The sequence below is a fragment of the Carcharodon carcharias genome, chromosome 5, assembly GCF_017639515.1.
Source record: "Carcharodon carcharias isolate sCarCar2 chromosome 5, sCarCar2.pri, whole genome shotgun sequence".
Classification (NCBI taxonomy): domain Eukaryota; kingdom Metazoa; phylum Chordata; class Chondrichthyes; order Lamniformes; family Lamnidae; genus Carcharodon; species Carcharodon carcharias.
Window position 1 is genome coordinate 42765232 of NC_054471.1, and position 27112 is coordinate 42792343.

The 27112-nt window shown below is 42.0% G+C and overlaps 1 protein-coding gene across 4 annotated transcripts in view; it reads left to right on the top strand.

The window, feature by feature from the left end:
* The first annotated feature begins 448 nt into the window (after nt 1-448).
* The window catches only part of LOC121277929 (tyrosine-protein kinase Fyn), a 298435-nt gene continuing 271771 nt past the window's right edge, over nt 449-27112 (top strand). For 3 of the 4 annotated variants that reach the window (XM_041187799.1, XM_041187792.1, XM_041187797.1), the window contains exon 1: nt 449-574. The gene's annotated coding sequence lies outside the window, so the exon portion shown is untranslated. Of the gene's footprint in view, nt 579-27112 lie in introns of all 4 variants that reach the window. The other variant, XM_041187793.1, reaches the window with a different exon arrangement.

Below are 27112 nucleotides of genomic sequence, written 5' to 3' on the forward strand. Positions count from 1 at the left end.
AAGATGGGCCGAATGGCCTTTCTCATCTGTAGTAATTTTGTGAACCCCTTCCTGTGTGTGTGTTTGTGTGTGTCTCACACTGGAAAAGAAAAAAACATGAAATTTTCAATGGTCTCCAAATCTCTCTGCACACTAAAGCTAACTTAGCGCACGCTCTCATGTGGCTTTGGAGATGAATTTTGAAACGCCTGTGATGTATCAGCAGGGACCGCTGAAGGTTGGTTTCCGCCTCTGGAAGAGAAGCCCCCGCCCCCCGCCTTTCTCATTCAATTTCCATTATGACGTCAGCCGCTCGGTTCTTTCCGCAGTGACGTCACTTCCGCACCGACAGCAGCGTGGGTTGCACGGCCAAGTTGGTGTGAGAGGGGCGAGCCCGGTGACGTCAAAGACTCTCAGCATCCCCCCCGCCCCCCTTGCACAAAGAGAAGCGAGTCGGGCAGGAATTAGAGAGGCTTCAGTAGCAGAGCAGAGCAGAGGTGGCTGTGTGTGTGTGTGTGTGTGTTTGTGTGTGTGAGTGGGGAGCAGCGGGCAGCCAGAGGCGATGTGAATGCAAGCCTGCCGGCCGGCTTCTCGGGTAGGTGCGAGTGCCCCTGTTCCTCTTTGCAATTTCAGAGAGCGAGTTTGCAGTTTTATTTTGAAGTTTGTGTTGGGTATTGTCAAAGAGAGAGGGAGGGAGCTGCTGCTGGTGAGAGATGGAGAGAGGGGGAGAGAGAGGCTGCAGCAGATTGCTCGCACTAGGCAACGCGCGTACTACATACACTGGTCAGCTGCACCTCGCTGGGGTGCTGTTTAAAATTGGAATTCGGGTATTCTGTGTTTCAATGCCACATTTAATTTATTCTGGCTTGTTTGTGCTTTGTGACATGTTTACAGCCTTTGCATTCTGAAAGCTTTCAAGCCCCGTTAATAAATAAAACCCCGAGCGAGTGCAAGAGTGGTGTCCGCCAGTAAGCATTAATATAAGTGATGCAGTTTTATATATTCTCTTGTTCTTTCTCTCTGTCTCCCCCCCCTTTCCCTCGTCCTGCCAATGACCTTATTTTGAAGTGTTCCTTTTTAACATAGCTGGTAACTAACATATGTTAGTAACAAAACACTGGGTTGCAACCGCAGTGAGAGGTCTCCAGACTCTTGTGTAGTTTTTATTTATTTATTTTTATAACCAAGATATTTATTTTAACGAGATATGGGTTTTTTTTTTAAAAATCCTGTGACATTGTTTTCCAAAACCACCAGCCAAAGCTTGTAACGGGAAATCCTGCTTTATTTGGTAGTGTGCACACCAGATATGAATCCAGCGCGAGTCCCGCTCACCCACTCCTCATTGAAACAGGGTTTTGTGCTAAACCTGGCTACTCCCGTTTAAGTTTGAATTGCATCCCGCTACTTCCAAACGCTTTCTTCGAAGCTTTGAGTCCCTCCCATAGTTTTAATCCAGTTTCTGTCCTACACCTTAAATATGTACTTTCCTCTCATGTGCCCATCTATGATCGTTTTGGACGTGTTTTCAGTCTAATGTTGATGATCTGATTAGAGATTGTTGGTTCAAAATATGCCCCCTCCCCCGCTTCTCCAAACTCCACTGTACAACTCTCACTTCCTACCCGCACCCCCCCCCCCCCCCCAATCCCTGTTTACAGACTGACTGTAGCTGCATTGACGCCCCGGAGTGGTAGCATGGGCTGTTTAGCGCTGTCACACAGCCTAACACAGGTGCAGCCGTAGCTGTAAGAAGGGCTACTACACACCATCTGAGATCGTGTCGCCCATTCCCTGTTTTTTTTTATTATTGGGATTTGATGGGACGTTTCTCTCTCTTCCCCCCCCCCCCCCCCCACCCCTCAAAGGAATCCCTCTCCACAATGCTGCTTGCACAAATCCTTTATTATAGACTGAAAGGCTGTGTTGGATTCGAACTCTATGGAATTGCAAGTGTGACATGTTTCTGTGAGAAATCTTATTTATGTATAGGGGAAAAAAAACAGCTCGATAATGCATTTCTAAAGGAGAATTTTTGTGCACGAGGCCTCCATAGAAGGACCCTCTACATTATCAATGTTCGCATAAATTATCCCTAATGCAACCTCGTTTGTCATGCGACCTCTGCATATGTTCTTCTGGGAGCCATTCCATCCCTTCGTAACTTTAAGCACCTCTCTCAAAACAGCTCAAATTTTCAAATTTTTTTTGTTTTTGTAATTCCTTACACCAGACAGCACCCCCTCTATCACCTCCAGATCTTTTCCTGAGTGTGGAGCACAATGGTTGTGTGCAGTACTCCTCCTACTTGCCAAGGTTTTATATAGATTCACCAGTACATCCTGCAAGTGTGCAACGGGGAGAGGGGGGGGAGGGTGGAAGGTTTTGAAAATATTGTCAAGTACAGTAGTTAAGGGTAAACTTGCAAAAATCCAACATTCTTTCATTTATGAAACCATGGAATTTTACAGCACAGAGGGAAGGAATTCAAACTATTGTGGCTTTTCTTCCCTTTCTAGAGGGGAAATAAATACCTTGCCCTCTTCATCTGTCTCTGCTTCAGACATTTACTCTTCCCTTAAGAGATAGATGGTCGTTACCTCAGCTATTCCCTGTGATGGTGTTCCAAGCTCCAGTAACACTGACAAGTGGAGTTGAGCAAATTTAAATCGAGAACTGATGATAGCAGATCTGATGGAAGTTATGTTTGTTGTCAGTTTTGAAACCCTTCAGTGAGATTTTGGATATGGTTTGTTTCATTGCTTTCAGCAATGGTATTGTTACTTATCAAACCAGAACAATAGTCACAGCTGACTTTAAAAATGTAGTTTAAATATTGAATGATTATCTGATGCATGTGTAAGTAGAATTTGTTTTCACATAAGTTGTTCTTGTGCATTGCTCAGTTAACTAGCTAACAGACCATTTTACCTCCTGGAACAGGGGTATGTAACTAACTCCGGCTGCAAGTATGACTATCTTAGTTCTCTATTGCCTGCAAGGATCCCGAAAGAGATGAAAAGGGACAGCGTCAACCTGGTTCTCAATGAAGGTTGATCCATAACACAAAACTGCACATTGATTGATGGGGAGATTGGGTGGGGGCAAGGGGAAAAAAAATCACACTGGTGATCTGCTGGAGGTCTTTTGGAAAGACTGGGGCTGGGGTGAAGTGGAAGGAACTCTGCTGTTACAGTTGGGTAACATGGGCCTGTCTGATAAATGGTCTTGATATAAAAATGAAAGAAATCATCCAAAACTATTTAAAATGAATGCAGAATAAGATGTACTTGCCTTGATAACTCCCCATGATAGACAATTTAAGCAAAACCAGCAATCTGTGCCATTTTTCCAGAAGGATTCATTGTGGCCAAATAAATGGCTGTTAAATGTGTTTGGTATTGACCGAGCATGGCTGTGGAGCTTCACTGAGTGGAGTTAGTTTAGGGGAACTTGCTACCTAAGAAGCTGTTGAGGCAAATAGAGTAAACCACAAATATGTGAGGGAGAGAGGAGTGGGTCAGTTGATGGCATTAGATAAAGAAGGATGAGAGGAGGTTTTTGTGGAGCATAAGCATGGATATAGATCTATTGGGCTGTAAATACTCTGTGCAGTAAATGCTGTAATAGTGTTGTGAACTATTGGCTACAATATGCATTCAATAAACTTATGAAGCAGTGGATTGCTACTATTGTTTTTCCTGATCTGGGAGACCAATATTGCCCATTCATGAACACTTCTCTTGTTGATAATGATTAGCCCTAGCTGTAGTACTCGAACACCAACCTTCTGAAATTTGGGCAGGTTACTGCCAGTTTTACCCATTAATTAGAAAATAAGATGTAGTGTTTTTTTCCAGTCTTACGGAATATTGGAGGATACAAACCTGATTCTGATTCTCCAATCCCCACATTCTCAAAATAAGCAAGCGATAGATAGAAGCACTATTATTGGAGTGTTAGAAGTTAAGGGTGTGCGGTTATAAGATTATACCAGATGACAGCTGCAAGAGTTTTGCGTAGCATGATAACCTGAAATTATTTACATTATCTTTTGTAGTGTACAATATCTCTGCAAGGAATTGGGTTTTGCCTAGAGCTCATGCCTTATTAATAACAGGATTTATTATTTTCACCAGCTCCTGGTGACCTTGAACTTGCAAATATTACAAAAATGGTCATGCATAATAAATCTTGATGCGTTAATTCCTGATTTTAAAATGCCTGAGTTGAATGTATGTACCCATCTCTTTCATCACCATCCATGCGAGTGGTGATGAAATCGTGTCTTGACATCTTTTGGCATTTACTGTCAAAATATTATGGCCAACAGGTGGTTTAGTCATAATGTCATATCAAACATTAAATGGCTGCTTCTGTGGGCATTTCTTAAGGCAGTGAATACTATGAATATCGGGGGAAGGGAGAGACAGAGACTGATAGTTATCTTTTCCCCTTCTGAAGATGCTGATGGACATAGTTCTATAGATACCAGCAGCTCTCCAGTACTTCACTCAGGGACCGTTTTACATGTAACGAGGCTTACAAGATGGGAGCCAGCAAAAGGGTATCATAGCTGAGCCCTATCCTATGCTCGCCTGGTGTCATTCTCCCAACCCCCACATGGACGTTCCAGTAGGAGATAGGAAAATAATCAGTAATAAGTTAGGCGCAGCTAGTTGTGCAGATGTAAGACAGGAAGTTACAAAAGGGCATAGATTGTGAGTGGGCAAAACATTTTCAGATGGAATTCAATGTGGGGAAGTGAGAGGTCATCCACCTTGAATTTATGAAAGATAAATTGGAATATTTTCAAAATGATGAGAAACTAGAAGTTTGGAGAAAGTAGCAATATGTCTATTTGAAACAAAATGTTTCAAGTTAGTGAACAGGCACAAAAAACAATAGGTCCAGTTGCTTTCCAAATTCCATGGAGTACGACAGAAACTGGGGCCCTGGAATTTGGAAGGATGTTAAAGGGATCAGATCAGGTAGACAGTGAGAAACTATCTCCATTAGTTGGGGAGTCTAGGATTAGAGGGCATATTCTAAAAGTTAGAGCTGGACTTTCATAGGAGTGAAATGAAGAAACATTTGCTTTAAGGGTAGTAGATGTTTGGGACCCTCTTCCGCAAATGAACATTGCTGGGTCAATCATTAAAAGTAAAACTGAAATTGATCAAATTTTTGTTAGCTAAAGGAATGGGGCAAAGGTGGGTATATGAAATTAGGTCAGAGGTCAGCCTTGATTCCATTGAATGGTGGAGCAGACTGGAGTGGCTAAATGGCCTCCTGCTGTTCCTATTGTCTCAAAGGCTAATGGAATGTTGGCCTTTATCTCAAGGGTAGGAATCCAAAGAGAACAGTTATTCTTCAGTTGTATAGAACTTTGGCCAGATCCCACCTGTAGCACTGTTCAGTTTTAGACATGCACCTCTGGAAGAATATATTGGCTTTGAGGGGCTGCAGCATTGGTTCACAAGACACTGGGAGTTAAAGGGTTAAATTATGAGGACCGGTTGCATAAGTTTGGCTGCCATTTCCTTGGGTATAGAAGATTGCAGGATGATCTAATTGAGGTGTTTAAAATAATGGTGTGTGTGTGTCAGCTTCATCTCTGACTTCTGAGCAGTTCGAATCACTCCCACTCCCTGGGTTCTAGACCTTGGACTTATTTAGGCGTTGTGACAAAGTGCAGCAGACAACTGGTTTTGGTGCAAGAATCAAACTGAGCTTATTGAAGTCACAAATGAACTTATAACATTAGGATTACACTGAGATCATACAGACCTACAAAGTACACTTAGTTAAGAATGGGAAACACACAGCATAACGAGGGAAAATCACGCTACCAATCCCCTTACCCTTGTCCCACCCCCAAAACCTAACTAAATTGAACTAGGAGAGGTCAGGGGTCATGCTCACCAACCAGGGTTCCTTGACAGTTTGAAATCCAGCCAGGGAAGCCAGATGTGGGGTACGCTCTTTGTGTCCTCTGGCGCCTACCGTCCCCACGTGGTCCTGGTTTGTGGAATCTGCGAAGGTTCTTCAGTCGGGTGGAGGATGCGGTTGTGGGTGGTTGATCTTCGTGGAGGGCTGCGATTGCGGCCTTGTTGTCTTTGGTTGAGCCTGCCACCCCGTGCCCCTCACCGTGATGTTGCCTGCGGGCCTGCAAACCTCCAGATCTCCTTCCTCCGCTTGGCTCACCTCCCTGCTTAAACTTGGCTTCAACCACTCCCAACTGCTCTCTGCCCTGTGTCAGCTTTCCAAACTGCTCACTTCAGATCTCCTGGCCCAGTTATACTGTTTTGTTTTCGAATTTCTTACCTCAATCCAAATCAAGGTTAGTTCTTTGTTTGATTTTGGTGGGTTTCCCCAGGTGATTGTTGTCTCATTGTTTTTAATGGGCTGGCATATGTTTATCATTGTCTTCCTGCCCCAGTAACTAGGCTTGAACTGAAAGCCATTGTATGTGTGGAATATTGATGGGTTCGTATAATTTCATTGATTATGGTCTTCCTGCCTTAGTTAGTAGCGATTATTTATGCAAGATTTTAATGCGCTTTAGTTTCATGTTGATTGTTTTAAAGGGAAGAATGCGTATTCTGCCTCCTCTCGTTGTCTGGTTTCTGGTAAAAGTCCAAAAGTCATATGAAAAATGATGATATGAAAAATGTGGGAATTTTGAGAACCCTTCATAATCATAAAATTGGAGTGGGACCATTAGAAGTGAAACTCAGGAAGCACTTCACAAACAGGGTAGTGGAATTCTGGAGCTTTCCCCCTCAAAAAAGCTGTGGATTCAAGGACAAATGAAGCTTTCAAGAATGAGATTTGATTTTTTTTTTGTTTTTGTCAAGTAAGGATATTGAAGGATATGGGCCAAAGGGTAATTGAAGTTTGGGTGCAGATCAGCTGCAGCCTAACTGAATGTGGCGCAAACGCGAGGGCCGAAATGCCTTTTCCTGTTCCTGTGATCAAGAGCCCCATCCTAACCAAGGGATGATGGCATTGACCACAGTGCCCTAGCTGATGGCCTCACTAGCACAGATTGAAATGACTGGGAATTTCTGGATCCTGGTTGCCTTTTGCTGCTTTTGCCAGTAGTTTGTTTGGAGTGGCAGCTCTTTGCTTTAGCCTGTCACAGTCTACTTGGTTGTGAGACATGTCATTGAAAATTTCATTGAGGATGCGGGGCATGCAGGAAGAAAGAGGGTACCAGGTTTTGGCACAGGGGTACTTTTACATTGCAAAGACCGGCAGGTATTCTAGAGCAAGGATAAATTATTCCTTGGTACTGAAGGGATTGAGATAAAATATCTTAGAAATGAATGTCATAGATTTTGAAGGGCTAGGTTTGCAATTTTAATTTTATATGGACCCAGAGTAAAATATTCAACATTTTCAATGCGAGATACCTGCCAGAACTCTTTCTGTACACCACACTGGTCCCAGGAGTTTTCAAAACTGGAGGATTCTTTTCCATCAGCAAAGCTTAAGTAGTTTGTAAGTACAATGTAAACATACAGGCCTGCTTGTTTCTCAGTGCAACTGAATCACTCACTAGCTAAATGTTTTTCAAAAAAAAGCTATCATTGTTGAATAAAACTATTTTCAAATTTTCTTTAGATAGGGATGAGTGTGCATTCAGCTTCTTGCTCAGGAGTTTGTTGGTATCACTCGGAACAAGCCTCAGCTTGTTCAAATTATATTCAGTCAAAATTTGCAGTTGTTAAATCCAGCCTATCAGCTGTACTTAAGAAAAAGGGCAAAGGAACATGTTGCGAGTGGTGTTCAGCACGACAGACAGTAATATGTAAAATGTTACTTGTAAGTGTAATGTGGGACTACTGTTGCTGTGAATTCTTGCCTCTTTCTCCAGTCAGATAAGGCAGGAAGGAGTCAGGAGGAACACTGTCTCAACTCTGAGATTAATTGGTTCTCAGTAATATTTATCTAGACTTTTTTTTTGTTTGTTTTTAATAAAAGAGCTTATTCATTTTAAATTGGTGTTTGTTTAGGGAAAATAGTCCTTCACTATTTCCCTTTCCCAACATAGACTTTTGCAATAATCAGTGGCAATTGTGCCAACCTACATCGGTCTTTTCTGTTGGAAGAGAGCAATAAGGAGTCACTCTTGACTTGTGCAGATTTCTTGTAAAACTAGGGCTGTCAATTTAAAGCGCACAAATTGGAACTCTCTCTCTCTCTCTCTCTCTCACGCTCACGGAAATGCCTTTCTTCCTCTGCCACTCTTGCCTCCCCTCCCATCAATTACTACCTTGATTTTAATTGCCTGTGTGTTTTATAATGCAGCAGTTCTCCTAAGGGTGAAGGGTGGTTTCCAGCTGGCTATACAAGGGAGTAAATGCTTGTCTCACCCGACAGTGTCGAGGTAGGAACGAAGTGGCAGTAAGAAGAGCAGATTGGTGCGAGTGTTGGGACAATCAACCCAGTTGAACACTGCAATAGTGGCTCATAATCAGTCTGTACTTTGCTTACCACCACTTTCCTTTGATCCGCCAGCATGTTTTTAAAATATTGGTGTTGGGTGAAAGGTGGTGGTTTGCTGAAAAGTTACATGTGACTGATTGCTTGCTCCCCTTAAGTTACTGCATGATGTTGCATTTACACCAGTCCTTTTATCACTTGGTTGTTTCTAATTCTTAATTTTAAGTTCCCACGAATATTTCACTTATGCACAGCACTCCATGTATTGAAAATAAATCACATGTAGTAACAGTTATAAGTTCTACCCAAACAGACTAATACCAGGAATGGATGGGTTGTCTTATGAAGAAAGGTTGGACAGGTTAGGCTTTTATCCACTGGAGCTTAGAAGAGTAAGAGGTAACTTGATTGAAAGCAAAAGACCCTGAGGGGTCTTGACAGGGTGGATGTGGAGAGGATATTTCCTCCTTTATGGGAGATTCTAGAACTAGGGGTCACTGTTTAAAAATAAGGGATCGTTCATTTATGATGGAGAAGGGGAGAAATTTTCTGAGGGTTGAGAATCTTTGGAACTTTCTTCCTCAAAAGGCAGTGGAAGCAGAATCTTTGAATATTTTTAAGGTAGAGCTAGAAAGATTCTTGATTAACAGGGGCGGAGGTGGGGTGAAAGGTTATTCGGGGTAGGCAGGAATGTGGAGTGGGGTTACAATCAGATCAACCATGATATTGAATGGCAGAGCAGGCTTGAAGGGCCAAATGGCCTACTCCTAATTTGCATGTTCATATGTACTCTTATTATTGGGCTGCAGCCTTTTTAAAGTCTAACTTGCTTCTCTTGTGCAACTACTGGTACAGGATGTGGGTTTAAGATAGGTGTAGCAAAGTTTCCAAGATGCAGGATTCAGTATATGCGAAACCTCATGTAGTCTCCCAGCACAGTTGGCAGAAATTTTTTTTTCTCCTCAAAGAAAAGGACTTTTTCTATGTAGATCTTGGCCTAGTTGAAGAATGTATGCCCAGTCAGCTCATGTTAGGTTGGGTCTTGACTACAAATGGTGCCAACCTGGTGTGTTTGGTGGTTTTGTTGCTTCCATTCTGCAGACGCCAGGGGGATTTATTTTTCTAATCACGTCTGAACCACTTGTATCTCAACAAGTTGAACTTCTAAGATCCCAGCTCCCAGGAACCATGAGCTCGGGAAAAAAAAAAGCCTTTTGGCATTTCAAGAATGTCTGACCTGTACATCAAGGCATTCTGTTTCAATTTAAGTTTGGTTAGCCCTTTACCTCCTTCCCCCTAATATTTTTGTAAATAAATTTAGAATATTTCTACTCACTTTTTTCAGTTTTGTTCCACTCGAGTTTGTTTCCTGACACTATGAAATGAGCTTGATTCAGAAGGCTTCTCTAGTAGGAGAGTGAGCTTTTTCTCATGGGATGTGAGCCTTACCAGTGAGGTCAGCATTCATTACTCATCCCTAATTTCCCTTGAATTGTTTGGTCCTGAATTCAAACCCTTGCTGTAATGCAAATATGCTTGAAATTTGGGTATGAAATATTTTCATTTTTTTTTATTTCAATAGCTGAAACTTGCATTTTTACAGCACCTTTTTTTAATATAGAAAAGCATCCCAAGAGCACTTCACAGGAATGTTCACCAACATACGTTAACACCAAGCCCCATGCGGTATGGGGGCAGATGACTGAAAGCTTGGCCAAGGAGGTAGGCTCTAAGGAGAGTCTTAAAAGAAGAGAGTGAGTTGGAGAGGTTTAGGGAGAGAATTTAAGCTTGGGGCCAAGGCAGCTTCCAATAATGGCACAATTAAACAAAAACAGAAAATGCTGGAAAAACTCAGCAGGTCTAACAGCATCTGTGGAGAGAAAGACAAAGTTTCTCTCTCTCCGCCCCCCACACACACACCTTAAACCAGCTTATATTTCAACTCTTTCTTGGACTCGAACTCAAGTTCTGTTGAAGGGTTATGAGGACTCGAAACGTCAACTCTTCTTCTCCGCTGATTCTGCCAGACCTGAGTTTTTCCAGGTAATTCTGTTTTTGTTTAAGACAAAGTTAATGTTTCGAGTCTGTACGATACTCGAAATGTTAACTCTGCCTTTCTCTCCACAGATGCTGTTGGACCTGCTGAGTTTTTCCAGCATTTTCTGTTTGTTTCAGATTTCCAGCATCCGCGGTATTTTGCTTTTACCTTAGTGGCACAATTAAAATCAGGGGCCCTCGAAGCCAGAATTGGAGCAGCTCAGATATTGGATGATTGCAAGGCCAGAGGAGATTAGAGATGAGGAGAGTCAAGACTATGGAAGAATTTCAAAGTTAAACAATTTCAAAGGTAAGTTTCAATAAACCTTTATTAAAGCAGCTTTTTGAGTGGCTGCTTTTAAAAGTTCTTCAACGTGGAATATTAATTTATGCCCGTTTTTAAACAATTGGAAATCGGTTTGCTACATTTTTCTCTTTTACGTATATTGAACTACTGCCAAAGTGACATATTATTGTGGGAGGAAGGGCAATCCTATTCTCAAATATTTTCGTTTTTTTTCAGGTCTTTGAAATAATTTTTCAGTACACAGTCCAGGACTGGAATATACACTTTAGCCCATCTGGTCGCTTTTCCAAAATAAAACCTAATATTCAAATGTCTGATTTTTCCCTTAATATTTTTCCACCGTATTTGCTTCTGCTACATCGATGGGCAGTTTGTTTCAGACTTTCATCGCCTTCTGCATGCAGTAGTTATATTGTGATCACCTGTGTATCTCCCCTCCCCTTTGTTTGAGACCGTGCCCGCTAGTTCTAGAATTTCTGGGAATCGCAGACGTATCATTGGATTCCACCTATGGATTCCTTTTAAAAAATCTTCAGTACATAGATGAATTCCTGTTAAACACTCCTGGGCTCAACAACCTCACCTCATGACACGAGGCAAAAAGCCTTTATATGTTTAAAAAAGAGAAGTGTGTTTTTGAGTGCCCTGTGATGTTTGGAAGAATGAGTGAGTGCTTTTGTGTGACTGTGGAAAATATGATCAGCTTTTTAATTTAAATAAAGCAAAACTTGCTTCAAATTCTAATCTGGAAGCTGTATCTTTTTATCCATTTTAAAAACACCTATTTAACCCTACCAGAACAAGGGGATTGGGTAAGGAAGCTTTACTAAACTCCTAATGTTGCAATTACTTATTTAACACTTTGCATTTGAATTGATCAATGTGAAGCTAAAAGGTCTTTGAGATGGTACCTGAAAGTAGCTTTTGGCTACTGTTTTACATTTGCAAACCTTCTGGGCTTTGGCTGCGATATAACTATTTAAAGCGGTGGAGTGCTTTAATTTTCTCTTGGCTAAATCTGGGGGAAAGTACTGTCCAAGTATTTGGGGATTTTTGTTTCAGCTTGTTTGATGGTTGGAATTATTCTGCGACAATCTGGATTTGATGCAAATGCCACAGATAAAATCTGTATCCCTTTTACTTTTTACTAGTTCTACAACTTAGGAATTTGACTGGGACTGGCTGACAGGTCATGCAGGGGGAAGGGGCACAAACAGTAGGGGGAATAAAAATTTAAGAGAATACAATTATGTGAATCAGAATTGTTGAAAAGCCTATTTTCCTTCACCTAGCTCACAAAACTCCCCCACAAACCTGTTCATCATTAAAACTGGGTTAAAACTGCAAAAGATTTTTTAAAAAAATCTTGTAATTTTTGTTCATTCATGGGATGTGGGTGTCGCTGGCTAGGCAAGCATTTATTGCACGTCCCTAGTTGTTCAGAGTCACACGTAGGCCAGACCAGGTAAGGACAGCAGATTTCCTCCCCTAAAGGGCACCAGATGGGTTTTTAGTTTAAAGAATAATCAGCAATGGTCATCATTAGACTTCTTTTAAATGCCAGATTTTTTTTATTGAATTCAAATTCCACCATCTGCTGTGGCGGGATTCGAACCCTGTGTCTCTGGATTAATAGTCCAGCAACAAATCACTACACCATCTCCTTCCCTAATGTTCTTTACAGTGGAGCAAGCCTTTTCAAAATTGGCTCTACAATATTTGATAAGAAATCTAGTATTACTTTGATCAGTCTGTTGACTTTTACTGCTTAATGAACATTTCATTTAGCAGAGGCTGCAGCTTCACTGCTTCTTCTTGTTCTAACTGTCGGAATTCTCATCAAGAGAGTTGGATCTATGTTGAATTTTAGTTTACCAGCGTTTAAAGGAACACCTAACTTTTTTTAAGGGAAAGGCCAAATTTCAGCATCGTGGACTTTAGGTCCACGGAGCTCCTTTGCTGCATGTTCTTTTAAAAAAAACAACTCTTTCAGCCTGTCCAAAAGTCAGAATTTGTTTTTGTGGTAGTTAAGAAATAATCCCTGACCAAATGTATTCAATAGTGAAATCATTTGTTCATACAAGGGCCTTCTCATTTATACCAGAGTTTACAAATTTTGACAATTTTCTGAAGGCACTATTCTTTAAAACTACTTTTTAATGAAAATGTTCAATTCTCTCAGCTGTGACTCAATGGCAGCACACTTGCTGTGATTTCAGAAGGTCGAAGGTTCAAGCCCCACATCAGGTTTTGAGCACACAATTTAAACTGTTTTCTCAGTGTCATATTGAGGGAGTGCTACACTGCATGGGGTCGCGTCTTTTGGCCTGGTCTTTTGGGCGGGGGGGCGGCGGCGGCGGTGGAGGTGCAGGGTTGGGGGTGTGGAATTCTTTTTTTTAAAAAAAAGAGCAGGTCTCCCTTAAACAACAGAATCAAATCAGATTAACTTGGTCACTTATTCCAGTGCAGTTTGTGGGACCTTGCTCTGTTTAATTGACTGTTGCTTCTCTGCACAACAATAGCAGCTACACTCCAATAGCAGTTAATTCACTGAAAAGTGCTTAAGAAATATCCTGAATAGATGATGAATGTTGTATAGAAACGAGTTTTTTTTTTTGTTCTAGTAGATAAATATTAGATGGCTGTGCTTAGAAATTAATGGACACTATAAATTAAGAAAATTATATTTTTTTTCCTAAATAGGCATTTGACTCTTAACTATCGATAACTTGGATGGTAGAAAAAGTGTGTGGAAAATGTACTATTCTTAATTGAAAAATTGCATACATGTATACCATATGGCCATAGTGGCGAAGTAGAAAAAAAAGTACTAGCATCCAGGGAGTAACAAATCTGAAACTTTGGTGTTGTGCCATATGCTTGCTCAAAATATGAATTGTTCCATTACTAAAAGTGACCTTTTTCTAACTTTATTAATTTTGTTTTCCTTGTGGGTGTAGCAGGATAGCTCGCCAGCTTCAACTGGCAAATCAAAATTTACAGATGACGTGCACAAATTCAGAGCAAGATTAACTAAGGAGAATTGTATGTCTTAAGGAGGATGTAGGTTAGTAGATTGGTTGGGGAGATATCTGATGAAATTTAATACAAAGTGATAATTTTGGGTGGAAAAGTGAGAGAAAAATGGACATTCAATAGTAAAACTTTTAATAGCTGAATAACTTTTTTTTAAAAAAAGAAATGGAATAAGGTAAGCCTTGAGGGTTCATGAAATGAGAGAGCAAGTTGATAAAACTGTGAAGTGGAAAGCACACGTGTGATTTTGAGTTTCATAAATAGGGGCCTAGTGCGCAAAAGCAGAGGTGATGCTGCACCTGTGCAAATACTTGGTTACACCACAGTTAAAACATTGAGTATCCTGCTTTAGGAAGGATGTTGAGGCCACTGAGAGGGTGCAGAATAGATTCACCAAGATACTACCTGATCATGTTAATTATAAGGGAATATGAGAAACTGGGGCTCTGTCCATTTAGGACAGAGTAGGTCAAGAGAAGATCTGATGAGGTAAATGGCAAAAGTCTTGCACAACCTCTGGACAAACCCAGATTGCTTTACTCTGAGCCAGTGACTAGAAGGTGTAAATTTATGATGCTGAGCAAAGGGACTATGAGAGAATTTTTTTTTTAAAACAGCGTTGGCAGGACATTGTTTTGGCAGAAAAAGTGATGGAAGCAGAATCCATTTTAACCTTTAGAAAAGTCAATAGATAAACGTTTTTTAATAAACACGTCAAAGGGGCCTAAGTGGACAGCTCTTCGAGCGAATTGGTACAGGTACGTGTGCCAAAGAGCTGCCTCATGTCCTTCAAGCAACAATAACACCGATTTTATATAGTGCCTTTAATGGAATAAAATGTCCCAAGGCTCCTCACAGGAGTGTATAAAACATGATTCCGGTTGGAACATACTCTCCTTGCTTTACATGTGTTTAGTTTTTTGCTGCAGCTGTGGTTCATTGATAGCATTCTTGTCTCTGATTCAGATGTTTTGCGTTCAAGTCTCACTCCAGAGATTTGAGCATTTAATCTATGCTGACAATTCAGTGCAGTGCCGAAAGTGCTCAGTAAAAAGGAGCCTTTCGGGTGGGCATGAAAGATTCCATGGTAGTACTCCAAGAGCAGCAGAGTTCTCCTCAGTGTCCCGGCCAACGTTTGCAGCAGCTCATATGGTCACTTATTTCATTGCTGCTTGTGGGAGCTTGCTGTGCACAAATTTATGTTTTCTACACTAGAACAGTAGCTACACTTCAAAATGACTTAATACGGTGTAAAGCACTTTGGGATGTCGGAGGTCATGAAAGGCGCTATATGAATGCAAGTCTTTCTTTCAAATGTGCCATTTACTTAGTTTCTGGTGCTTTAAGCCTGTGTGCTCTAGGAAGATTCCCTGCTAGAGTTGAGATGGCCAGTGAAGAGGGGGGACACTTTCTGTTAGATCAGAGGAGATTATGAGGTTATTTTGATAAGTGTTTAATATTTATGGGACAGAGTGGATAGAAGCAGTGTTTCCAGTGGTTGGGGGAACTGGAATATTTTTAAAAGATGCCGGATTAAACATGATTATTTATAATTGCTTAACTAGAAGCGATTCAGGTCAGACCGCAGAAAGAAACTGTTTTACGCAGGCTTGTGAATCTGACACACGCTGTTAATTAAAGCAGAATCATGTCAACATTCTGTAATGTACAGAGGGGATTGGAGGCACTTGGAACAGGGCAGGCACATGGGACCATACTACAGCCTGTGAGGTGGGCAAGCACCACGGACTGGTTTTGTTGAATGGCCAGTTTGTGTTGTAATTTCTATGTAAATGATTACAGCTGCCGTGTGTGATTTATAGCCTATAGAGACACATCTTCCAGTTCTGCGCCAAGCCATACACTGCAATTGCAAATCCACCAACTGATACGATTGCAAGAAATATAAACTGAATTTTTTTGTTTTGTGTTTCTGTTTTTTTTAGTTAACGAATGAGCTGCTGAGAGAATGCAACTCAAATGGCACGTTTCAAAGCCACGTGTTTGAGATTTTATTTTGCTACTTATGGCCAAATGCCCATTTTTTTTTTTTCTTGCATTTTTTGCCGTTCGCTCCTCATGCGATCTGCACTGTTCCTTCTCCAAATCCACATTGCTCAATTTAGGACACATTCACTGAAGACGCCACTTGGTTAATAATTAAAGTGAGAGCCGCCCTTTTTACTCAGGCCAGTTGAAAGCATGGAAGGCAGTGGCGGGTCAGACTCCCTTCCTACTCGATTGGTTTGGAAGCTCACCAAATTTCTGGCTGTTAGAAAACTGACGAGCTAATTTCTAACTAAATCTTCATCACTTTGCGCTATTTAATATCACCCATCAGTTGCAAAAAAACAGGAAGTGCAGGAAGCCCACAGTGGGTCAGTCCACATGCAAGAGAGAATAATGCTACAGATGGGATGGTACCTTTTTTTAATGGTGCCGAGAAAGGGCCTAACCCAAAATATCAACGTAATTTTAATCTTTCAGATGGGAACTGACCTGCTGATGTTTCCAGCTCACCTATTTTATTACAAATTTCCCAGCCTCCAGTGTTTCTATTTCTTTGGGTTGCTGCAAATGACCTATCACATACATGCTTTATTTTTGCTGCAGCAGCTGGGATCCCTCACTGACCAACAGAGTGGCAGTGCCAATCTTAGCAGCATGAATTGGCTGGTGGACTAAATAGGACCAGCCTACTTGTTAAGGCAAGCAACTGATTTTGTTTGTCGGTCAATGCAACCGTGTTCTTGAGGTGTTGAGTGTGATTGGGATCCAGGTACTTCTACGTCTTCCACAAATTCATACCAAAATCATACTACAACATACTTTGCATGTTATTACAATGCACAGAAGCAGGCCATTTGGCCCAAGTGGTTCTTGACGACATTTATGCTGTAAATGGGCCTCTGCCCATCCTTTTCACCTAACCCTGCTAACATTATGCTTCTATTCCTTTCTCCCTTGTGTGTGTATCTAACTTCCTTTTAAGTACAACTGCTCCCTCTGGTAACAAGTCTCTGGGCAAGGAAATCTCTCCTGAGTTGGAATTATTATTGTATATATGTTGTATTTATGGCCCCTAGACCTGAGCTCTCCAACAAGCAGAAACCTCCTCATCTCTATGTTGTTACGATCACAGACCATACCCCCAAATTTTGGTATGATCCCAGATGAGACCCCCCTCCCCCCAAATTTTGCTACAATCCGGTTAGGGACAAATAAAATTTTTTTGCTAAAGTAGACAAAATTTGAAATCCCAATTACTCACTGAAAAAGAATAAAGCCACAAGATTCCATTCTATTAAACAAATCGAAAAAAATTCACTGTACAAATGTGAGCAAAGCAAACAATCAACACTTTCTTTCTTATATTCCTAATATCCAGAATTGACATGTGGTAAACATGTTTTAACAGACCAGCTGTGGTTGGACACACCACCACAAACTGCACCTTTTTAAATGGCAGACACAGCCAAGACACATCCTATGGCTTTCTCAGTAACCCATCCAGTCATTGTTGATCACTGTGAATCTCAAAATCCATTAAAACTCTCTTCTTCCTGAGGGATCTTGGCTCCTCTCTTTCAACGATATGGCTCCTGATTTCCCTCAATAGCTGCTCTAACTCGGACTGCCTAATGACTGTTCACCTCCCAGTTGCTCAACCTCTTCTCCCATGACTGCGTCCTACCAGATTCACAAGGCTGCACTCCTGCATCGAATTACTAGCCTGATACCAGTTCTCTTGCTACTCTGAGCAGAACACCACTACTGCTGGGCGTTCCTTTGCTCCAATGGCCAGCTTCACTGAGTTCCAATCTTCCCAGCTACACCAAGCAAATTCTTCTCTTGTGTTTCCCTGAGCCCCAAATCCTTGCGGCATGGAGCTACCAATGACTCCTGCAGTTTCCTTGAGCCTCAGCCCCCTCAACTGTATGGATCTAGCAGCAGCACTTCAGCTGTGTGGAGCCAACGTGTAATCTCCATCTGCTCCCCATGAACTGCTGTTCATTCAGCCTCTTGACCTGATCTAAGACTTGTTAGTAGCTCCCAATAGGGTTCCGCCCCTGTTCCTAGGCAGGGTTTAATGTGTCCAAGCTTGGTGCGTTCTTACCTTTAAATGTTACAATCTCCAATCAACCAGGAGGTCACCCCCTCTCAGATGCTAATTTAGAAAATCACAGACAAAAATCCAAAAATATATATTCCCTCACAATGTCTGACTGGTCAAAAACTTTCATAATCTCATGACCTCTATCCAGTCATACCTCAGTCTTCATTTTTCTAGAAAAAAGAGCCCAAACATGTTCAATCTTTCCTGATAGTTATGTTGCAGTAAATGTCTTTGCACATTCTGCAGTGTCTGTACATCCTGTTTCTAACATGGAGACCAGGACATCTACTTTTTATTTGATTTATGGGGTATGGGCATCACTGGAAAAATCAGCAATTATTGCCCCATCCCTAACTGCCCTTGAGAAAGTCATGGTAAGCCTTGATGCAGTCCACGTTGTGTAGGTGCAGCCCAAGTGCTGCAGGGGATGGAGTTCCAGAATATTGGCCCAGAGACAGTGAAGAAACAGTAATTTATAGTTCCAAGTCAGGAAGGTGTGTGGTGTGGCGGGTACTGTTGTTTCCATGTGCCTGCTGCCCTTGTTCTTGTAGGTGATAGAGGTCGTGGGTTTGGAAGGTGCTGTCGAAGGAGCCAAGGTGAGTTGCCACAGCGAATCTTGTAGATGGCACATACTGCAGCCACTGCATTGGTGGTGGCTGGAGTGAATAAGGTGGTGGGTGCATTGTCAATCAAGCAGGCTCCTTTGTCCTGGATGGTGTCAAGTTTCTTGTGGTGTTGGAGCTTCACTCATCCAGGCATGTGGAGAAATTCCATTACACTTCAGACCTGTGCCTTGTAGACGGTGGACATTTGGAGCGTGGGAGTTGCGTTACTCACCTCAGAATTCCCAACTTCTGATCTGCTGCTGTAGCCAGAGCATGTATGTGGCTGGTCTGGTTATGGTTCTGGTCAGTATTGATTTTCTAGGGTGTTTCTGGGTGATTCAACAATGATAATCCCATTGAACATCAAGGGAGAGATGGTTAAACTCTATTGCTGGAGATGGTCATTGCCTGGCACTTTGTGTGACAAGATTGCAGGTTTAACATAACCCCCTCTACCGTTCAATTCCTTGCCTCTAGAAATGAACCCCAATGCTTTGCTCATTTTTTTATGGCCTTATTAATCTGTCTTGCAAAATAATTTTGATAACCTGTTAAGACCTAACTGATCATGTGTTGTTTGTGCAGTGGATTATTAGTATCATCGTAATTAAAAGGTTATTATGGAGTTTGCTCAGCTGGCTTAATAACTGAAGGACTGCTGTTCTCTTGAATTTTATGAGCCCTGGATATTGATAACAGCTGTAAGGTTAAAAGGTTTATACCGATCAGGAAAGGTTTGAATAAGCTGGGCTCTTTCCCTAGAAAAGTGGGAACTGAGAAGTGTGCTAATAGAGGCCTTTAAGATTTTTTAAAGGATTTGGTAGGATGTTGAAGATGTTTCCACTTGCAGGGAAGACCAGAGCTAGGGGCCATAAGTAAGATATTCGCTAATAAAACCAAACAGAAATCAGGAGAAACCTCTTTACCCAAAGAGTGGTCGGAATGTGGAGCCCCATACCACACCGAGTAGTTAAGGTAACTAGCAGGGATGGATTTAAGGGGAAGTTTGGTTATTATGAAAGGGAGAAAGGAATAGAAGGATATGTTGATGGGGTTGGGTGAATAATGGGCAGAGGTTCATATGGAACACAAATATCAGCGTGGACATGTTGGGCTGTAAATGAGGTGGTACTGTCACCTGCTGTAGAGGCTGCTATGGGAAGTGTCAATGCTGCTGCTATCTCAAGGCGGCATGTAGATGGTGTAGCTTAAAAAATACCATAACTTAGTTATTATCTCAGGGTCTGGTCAATTGTTCTCAATTTTAAATTTCTCACCCTGGGCAGCACGGTGACACAGTGGTTAGCACTGCTGCCTCAGCTCCAGGGACCCGGGTTCAATCCTGACCTCTGGTCTCTGTCTGTATTTAGAGTCTCCATGTCTGCGTGGGCTTCTGCCAGGTGCTCCGATTCTCTTTTCCACCCCCCACCATCCAAAGACCTGCTGGTTAGGTGGATTGGCTACGGTAAATTGTCCCCCAGTGTGTGTGTGTGTGTGTGTCTGTGCATGTGAGTGAGTGTGACTGTGTGCTCCGTGATGGACTGGCATCTTGTCCTGAGTGTGCCTCTATCAGCACACTTCTCAGTTCCCACTTTTCTAGGGAAAGAGCCCAGCTTATTCAAACCTTTCCTGATCGGTATAAACCTTTTAACCTTACAGCTGTTATCAATATCCAGGGCTCATAACATTAGAGAGAACAGCAGTCCTTCAGTTATTAAGCCAGTTGAGCAAACTCCATAATAACCCTTTAATTATGATGATGCTAATAATCCACTGCGCAAACAATGCAATCAGTTAGGTCATTATAGTTTATCAAAATTATTTTGCAATGCTCCAAAATGCACCATTTTATCGCAATATTAGCAAAAGTAAAACAGTTTTTAAAAAAAAAAAATCCACAAGCTCCATTTCCTGTCACGCCTGGTGCCCGTTGCCTATCAGGATAGGCTCTGGCTCCCTGTGACCTTGAACTGGATGAAGCGGTTCTGGAAAAGTGAGTGAATTCTCATCCTCATTTGCAAATCTTTCCACAGCCTTGATCCTTCCCATATCGTGAGGATTCAGAGACCTCTCCATTCCCTCAATTCTGACCTCCATTGAGTTCCAGATTTCACCATTGGCAAGGGTGGTTTGGGGGGGATGGGGGATGGTGAGGTGGGGGTTGTGAATTGCACACTTCAGTGGCAGACATCTATATTAAACCAATACCCCACCAGCCACCCTTTTGAAACCCACTCAGTTATGCGGCAGCCATGGCTCAGTTGGTAACCTTCACATCTGAGTCAGAAGGTAAAGTTCCACCCCTTGGGCTTGAGCACAAAAGGTTAAGCTAACTCTGCAGTGCAGCACAGAGGGAATGCTGAACTGTTGGAGGAGCCATCTTTCAGATGAGGCGTTAAACTGAGGCTGTGTTTACCCTCTCAGGTGATGCAAAAGATCCCATGGCCCTATTGCGTCTGCTACCTTTCCAAGATATTGATGGTCCGAATCCATCTGTGTTCAGCTTGTCACTTCTTGCCATATGCAGACACTCCTTTGTGAAATTTTTTTGATGATCGGAAAATAATGTGCAACTTGTGACTTTAAAGCGAATGCACGTGTGCAGTTTTGCCTGTTGCCCTGTTAATTCTGGAATCTCGTGGAAACATAATGTCCACTCGTTTTGTCATCGCAACTGTTTGTGGCAGTATCTTAACTAGAATGCTAACGCTCCAGGGTTGACCAGAAATGAAAGATTCATCTCAAGGACACTGGCTGCGAGCAATCGTAGAGGAAAATCATAGGAACGGCTGAAAACAAAAACGTGGTTCCGTTTTCTTTGAGCATGTTCATCTGTTAGTGATGCAAATCTTAGAGACGGGGAAAACTGGCTGTTTTACTGACTGTCAAGAATCGTCCAATTGATTAACGGCTTGCTTTACACTTGGTGCAGGAAGGCAGTGTGTCCTGAGGATGGACCTGGGTGATCAGTGGTGGGGATGGCATGGTTGGATCATCCCTCCAGGAATGCCTGCAACCAGTCTTCCCTCCCTGTGTGTCTGTCTGTGCCTGCACGTTCACACACAATGTCATTGCATCTAATGGGGGTGACACGTAAAGTTAGCAGTACAACCGCATTGTCAGCTTTGTATGACTGTAAGCAAGATGTGGAAACCAGTAGCTGCAGTGTAACCACACCAGGAGATGGGTGGGTTGTGCAGTATGGGCAGCCTCTGGTTCTACTGCAGCACTGCTTCTTGAAGCGCTTCCGCAATATAAAAGCGGGTTACCGGACCACAATAGACCATTGCCGCTGAAGCGACTGTGCTCATACTGCCAGCTTCAGGAGCAAGATTGTGACGTCTACACCGCACAGCACTTGCTGCTGCAAGCCCCACATTCATTGCCAGGGCTGCTGAGGTAAGGAAGTGATGCTCCTGCCCTTGAACGTATCAAGCCCAAATGCAGGGTTTTCTCGACTGCTTGCAGCAGCAGTGTTAACTGAGCAAAACTGGAAATGCTAAACTGGCAGCTGCGCTTTGCTCTGGCGACAAGTGAGCTGCGCCCTCCTAAATGGAGCAGTGATATGTGTGTTTTCTTATTACTGGTTTTGTACCCAGGAACATTGGGGAAGACCTGGATATGAGTGTGGCGACTTTCAATCCATTGCGAATGTTTTAATTTTAAATGGAGTAAAGGAGCTGAAGATGACCTTTGGTGTGTAGACGCACAGGTTATTAAAGGTGGTAGCACAAATGGGTGCAGTCATGAATGGTCGCCACAGATCCTCCAGTTATATGTTCACAATCTTGAATAAACCATGGAGGAAATGCTGGCCTTTGTTTCAGGATGCGTGTGTGCCTGGAGCTGTGGAGGAAGTGCAGTGTGACTTCTTTGAGGTCTTCAAGGTTGTAATGGGTTAAAGTTAAATAGTGCATTTTTTCCACTAATCAGCAGAATGCTAAAGAGAGGGTGCAATTCCATGCTGATTACAAAACGAACTGAAAGGGAGGTGGGAAAAATATCATTATTCAGCTAGACTGGTGGCTAGAATGTGGGGTTTTCTGTCTCAAACTGTTGTTGAAGTAAGGGTCCGTAAATCCTTTTAAAAGTGACTAAGGTGGAGGAAAGGAATATTAAAAGGAGTAAAGGCTGTGAATGGAGGGTGGGTGCGGGGAAGTGGAAAGACTTACATTTATATAGCACCTTTCATGACCTCAAGATATCCAGGAGCATTTTGCAGTTAGTGAAACATGGTCACTTTTGTAACGTGAGAACCAATTTGCACACAGCAAACTCTCTCAAACAGCAATATGATAATGACCAGATCATCTGTTTGTTTTTTTTTGTGTGAAGTTGACTGAGAGATAAATATTGGCCAGGAGAGTGGGGAGAACTCCCTTGCTCCTCTTCAAAATAATGCCGTGGGATCTTTTGCATCTGAGAGGTAGACATGGACTCAGTTTAATGTCTCACCTGAAAAACCTCCCTTCTGACTGTTGGTTAGTGCTTTTGTGCTCGAGCCTGAAGAATGGGGCTTTGCCTTCTGCCTCTGCAATGAGAAAGCTACCAACTGAGCCATGGCTGCTGCATAAGAGTGGATTTCCAAAAGGCTGGCTGGTGGAGAGTTGGTTTAAGATGCCATTTTGAAGTGAGGAATCCTCCACTTTTGCCAATGGTGAAATGATTAAAATCTGGAATGTAGGCAGTAATTTTAAAAGATGGATAACTTCTCAAGATTTGGCAGCTGATGGTAAGAGGTTATCTATTACATAGCCTGAGTCACAATGAGAAGGTGGAGATGGTAGTGGTGGTGACATTGGGCTGCCTTCTTGAATCACTGCAGTCGTTGTGCTGATGGTGTTACCACAGTAAAGAGGTAGGAGATTCCAGCATATTGTTTATGATAAAGAGAGAGCTGTAAATGTGTGAGACTTGGAGGGGGTAGTGTTCTCTCAATATTGCTGCTCTTGTCCTTTAGTGACGTGGGTCATGTGCTCAGAGGTGCTGTTTTGAAATTAAACTTGTTTGATTGCTGTAGTGCTTCATTTAGATAGCACATTCTGGATCTTTTCCTGCCCAGATGAAATTACATTGTTTCATAATTTGCCATGGTGAGATTTGAACTCTTGATCTTGGGGTTACAAGACCAGTACTATAACCACTTGGCTATCATACTAGAACTAGATAGCACATTCTGCAGCCACACTGCAGCAATGGTGGATATTGAGAGCAGCGGTACCAGTCAAGTGGACTGCTCTGTATTGGACACTCAATTTACTTGATCGTTGTTTTAACTCTTTCGAGTACAAACACGTTTCCATCTGTTCCTATTCAGATGAAGTTACATTGTTTCATAGTTTGTCATTGTGAGATTTGAACTCTTGATCTTGGGGTTACATAACCACTTGGCTATTTAGGCCAAGCCCTTGATCGTTGTTGTAGCTGCACCTCTCCACACCTGGAGAGTATTCCATGATACCCTAAACACGAGCCCCGCAGATGGTAGTCTTTGTAGGATCAGGCAGTAAGCCACTCATTGAAGCATCACTAGGCTCCACTCTGCACTTGTAGTTATGGGGCTGATCTGGCTAGTTCAGTTAAACTTCAAGTGGTGACTCCACAGGATGTTAATGGTAAGGGACTTGAATCTGTTTAATGGTGGTTGGGCCTTTTTTTGCTAGGGGCGATTTTTTTTTTAATATGTATTCATTCACACAATGTGAACATTGCTGGCTAGGCCAGCATTTATTGCCCATCCCAAAATGCTCTTGTTCAGAGGGTATTTTAAGAGTCAACCACATTGCTGTGGGTCTGGAGTCACATGTATTCCAGACCAGGTAAGGACAGCAGATTTCCTTCATTTAGTGAACCAGATGGGGTTTTTGTTTTATGATAGTCGGCAATGGTTTTGTGGTGGGCATCAGACTTTTAATTCCATATATCTATTGATTTGAAATTTCACCATCTTCTGTGGTGGGGTTCAAACCCGGGTCCCCAGAGCATTGCCCTGGGCCTCTGGATTTCTCGTCCAGTGACAACGCTATAAGAAGATTCTCCAGACCCAGGATCAACCTAGTGAACCTTCCCTGGACTGCCTCCGATGCCAGTACATCTTTCCTTAGCTAAGGTAACCAAAACTCTTCACAGTATTCTAGGTGCGGTCTAACTAATGCCTTGTATAGTTTTAGCAAGACTTCCCTATTTTTATACTCCATTCCCTTTGAAATAAAGGCCAACATTCCATTTGCCTTCCCTATAACCTGCTAAACTTGTATGCGACCCTATTACCATAACCTTCAATTTTTCCCTCATGCTTAATCTACCTTTGCATTAAATGCATCTATGCTATTTGTCTTTAACAATTCTTGTGATATCGATCATGACCGTTAAAAACAATTCCCACCACATCCAACTTTTTAAAGTTTGCGTAACCAGTGGGATGTACTCAAGTAACTCGAGCCTTTTTCCTTATATTTTCTAAAAGCAGTATGCAATAGAAAACTACAGCAATCCAATTTGTAACTGGATCCAGCTGAAATGCATCTTTCCTTGGAGTTGAAAGCACACACATTGTTGCTGCTGAGTATATTGTTAATTAACTTAATGTTTCCACCCAAGAAGTGTCTGCTGATCAACTCTATCTATTGTATCAATTTGGCCACTACTCACAACAAATAAGCGACGAGGATCCATGGGATCCAACAAATTGGCAACTAGGATAGAACAAGATGAAACCGAAGGAATCAAATTGGAAAGAAATCGGCACTATACCTCGCCCAGTTACTGTAAGCAGAAGTTCCGTTTGGATTGAAGAAGTTATCCCTGCTCAGAATGCCGCAGTTTAGAAGAATTGATCCTTTCTATCCAGCCTTTGATGGTTGGTCTCATTACAGCCTTTGATGATTGGCCTAGTGTTCTTTTTCCAAGGGAATGAGATTAGGGGGGGGAAGAGAAGAGGCGAGCGATCCTCTTAAGCTCACATGGGAGTAAAGCCTATGGCTTGATTCATAGTTTGATGGCACCCAATGTCCCAGATTCAAAAGATTTTGATGAATTGGTGGACCTCGTGAAGGATCATCCCTCGGTACCAATGCCAAGGTTCAAGTTTAATTCGGGAATTAAAGCCCCGGGGAGACAATTACTTGTTATGTGGCAAGTTTGAAGCAGTTAACGGAATATTGAGAGTTTGGTACATCTCTAAACAACATGCTTAGAAATCGTTTAGTATGCAGTGTGAACGAGGGCACAATTCAGAAGAGATAACTGTCCGAAGCAAGTTTGGATTTTAAGGTGCCAGAGAATAACACGAGCCATGGAAAGCACAGTAAGATTTAGAAGCCATACAGGGAGCACTAAATGGTGCTGTCCTCCACTTTGGATGGGAAACTCCAGCCAAAAAAGGTGCTAAAATGCAAGACTCTACTGAGAATTGGGAAACAACCCCTGCTAGCAGGAAATGAGAGAAAACGACTTAGCAGTGAAAACAAACAATTTCAATAGAGGAAATGAGCAGTCTTATAAAAATGCATTTTTAGAAAAATCAAATGTTATTGTCATAGAAATGGACATATAAAGAGTCTAAGGAAAGATTCAAGCAGGCTTTTAAACAAAAGAAAAACCCTGTGAGATTTACAATGCAGAAGAGCCTGAAACAACAAATTCAGATATTTACTCCTTTTTTAATTTGAAGGATGGAAAAACTGAATCAATATTTGTAACAGTGAAAGTAAATGGAGGACCTGTTAGAATGTAAGTGGACACAGGAGCTTCCACTGCATTAACTGGAGAACATACTTTCAGATATCTGAATTAAGGTGAACATCAATTAATTTTAGAAGAAATTGCTGCCAAATTAAAAACGTACATGGGTATAAACATTCCAGTCAAAGGCATAAGCAGAGTAACTGTCTATTATGGAAGCCAATCAGTAAACGTGTTGGTATTGAGGGGCAGAGGACCAACCAAGCCTCTGAGGCTGAAATTGGCTAAAGGAAATCAGCCTTGGGTGATCATTGAGATTTCAAAAGGAAGCTGAAAGCATTCATGTTTACAAAAAAGTGTCTGTAAGGACTTGACAACTTGAAGAAATGCAGGCTGTCTGAAATCAAAACGTGGTAAAACAGCAAAATGAACTCAAAGACCAGGCTTGATGACGGAGTTTAAGACCAGGTGAGCAACCTTTGAAAGGAAAAAGAAAACCTGCTGAAAAACCTTCACACACTACAGGTCAAGGTTTGTATCACTGGAAAAGTATGAAGAGAAACAGAATTCAGTCCTTCTCTGAATAAACTGAAGCATGGGTTGGCAGAGAAGACACAACAATGCCTCCATTTTCTAGAAGGCAGCAGACAAATACAAAAAAGAGATGGAAGAGCTAAAGAATCATCTAAATGAAGCCAAAAGGGGCTTTGGAGGCAAAAGTCGCACAATTTTCTAAGAAGCAGACAGATGATGATTTTGGGGGACCCAACCACTGAGCTCACTCAAGTCAAGCTCGCACCTGAGTGTGTTCTGGCCAATATTGAAGTTGAAAAGAAAGCCAAAATTAAAGTCGGCGCTAAAAAGAAGGCAGGTAGAAAGAAGACAAATACAAGACTG